The sequence below is a fragment of the Chinchilla lanigera genome, unplaced genomic scaffold, assembly GCF_000276665.1.
Source record: "Chinchilla lanigera isolate Chin_1 unplaced genomic scaffold, ChiLan1.0 scaffold00018, whole genome shotgun sequence".
Classification (NCBI taxonomy): domain Eukaryota; kingdom Metazoa; phylum Chordata; class Mammalia; order Rodentia; family Chinchillidae; genus Chinchilla; species Chinchilla lanigera.
The window spans coordinates 5,545,782-5,547,796 of NW_004955419.1; the positions used below are offsets into that span (position 1 = coordinate 5,545,782).

The following is a 2,015-nucleotide window of genomic DNA, read 5'->3' on the forward strand; positions in this document are numbered from 1 at the left end:
AACAAGCACACACACACAAGGGAGGAAAAATGGCCAGAAGCATAAAAGCCAGGAAATGGCCCCAAGCAGCCTCTTGCTCTCCCTTACATATGCAAACTATCCACCCCAGGGCGGGTGCAGCTCTCACACCCATAATCAATCAAACTCTAAAAGCCTGCCCCATGGCCGCATGAGGCTTTGGGGGGACACCCACACACAAACCATACCACTATGTAAAAAGAAACATGTAAAAGAACAATTATAAAACTTTTCTCCAAGACAATAAGTTTAACAAGACAATTCAGGAAAGACAAAAACTATATCCCAGGCCTAAAAGACTGTGCCATATTAGGGTCAATAAGAAACAGGAATTCAGAGAGAAAAAAGTGTATGTGTGATATTGACAAGGTCTAATATCCAGTTCATAAGTGGAAAAGACCCATCATGCTTAAAAAATTCCTCTGCTGAGTAGATTTCTCAGAGCTCCTTTCATATCCCGATTCCTCAGACTGTAGGTAAAGGGATTTACCATGGGTGTGATCACACTGTACAGCACAGTCACAATGATATCCTTGTCATTAGTGTTATTGGGTGAGGGCAAAAAGTAGATCCCAATAATTCCTCCGTAATAGAGAGAAACCACACAGAGGTGAGAACCACATGTAGACAAGGCTTTGCAGATTCCCTTGATTAAAGGAGCCTTCAGTATGGTGGCCCCAATGTGGCCATAAGACACCAGAATACAGATAAACGGCAGAGTTATGACCATGGTTCCTACAATGAGGATGACCATCTCATTGATGGTGGTGTCTGAACTGGACAGCTTGAATAAGGCAGAGAGGTCACAGAAAAAGTGACGAATAGTGTTGTCTCTAGCAAAAGAAAGAAAGGATAATAGAATGGTATGCACAAGGGCATTGGCAATGGATAACCCCCAGGACACGATTACTAGCAGGAAACAGCGTCTCTGGCTCATGATGGTGGTGTAGTGTAGGGGGTGACAGATGGCCACATACCTGTCATATGCCATTGAGGTGAGAAGGAAGCTGTCAAGACCTGCAAACAATGCAAAAAAATATGACTGGAAAATGCACGCAGCATATGAGATAGATTTACTATTAGTCAGCATATTCATGAGCATCTTTGGGGTTGTCACTGATGAGAAAGAGATGTCAGTGAGAGCCAGGTGGCTGAGGAAGAAGTACATGGGGGTGTGGAGGCGAGAGTCGAGCCTGATGAGCAGGATGATGAGCAGGTTCCCCAGCACTGTGGTCAGGTACATGAGCAGGAAGAGGGCATAGTACGTGCCTTGTTCTTCTAGTCAGATGGGGAGCCCCAAGAGGATGAACTCAGACACACTGCTCTGATTATCCCTGTTCATACTGTTTTCCTTCTCCTCCTCCTCCTCTTTCTTCTTCCTGTTCTCCTTATCCCCCTCTTCTTTCCCTTTTTCTTCTCCCTCTTCTTCTTATCTTCTTCCTCTTCTTCTTCCTCCTCTTCCTCCTTCCTCCTCTTCCTCCTTTTCCTACTTCACTTCTCTTCCTCCTCCTCCTTCTTCTTCCTCTTCTCTTTTTTGGACATGAAAAGAGATACAGAAATACGAAAAAATAAGAAGTTGTATCACTTCCATAATAAAAACTTGGTTTAGAAATGATCATTATATTCATTTTAACCTGAGCTTAACACATGAAGTGGCTATCACTGGAAAAGGATGCTATCCACCTAGAAAACAAATAAATACTTTGGAGAAACCATGAAAAAAATCTGAATAATTATAACATCACAACAATTCCACTTGAGGAGGTCAGAAGATTATTATGGAAACTTGAGTTGGATTCTCAAGTTCCAGATCAGGTGAGTAACCAGTTGAGAAAAATTACTAGATGATCTGTATTAGTATATTGTGTTTTCTTAATCTTCCCCAACGCTCTCAAGCACACTTTGGTTAGCACTTCATTTCCATGGATTGGTTCAACATAAGAGAAGCTAGTTGATGACTTTGAATCTGAAAGATATCAACATTTGGAGAGCTGTTG

The 2,015-nt window shown here is 42.2% G+C and overlaps 1 pseudogene; it reads right to left on the reverse strand.

Moving 5' to 3' along the window:
• Positions 1–427: 427 nt before the first annotated feature.
• LOC102023809 lies at positions 428–1,360 on the reverse strand (annotated as a pseudogene).
• Positions 1,361–2,015: the final 655 nt, after the last annotated feature.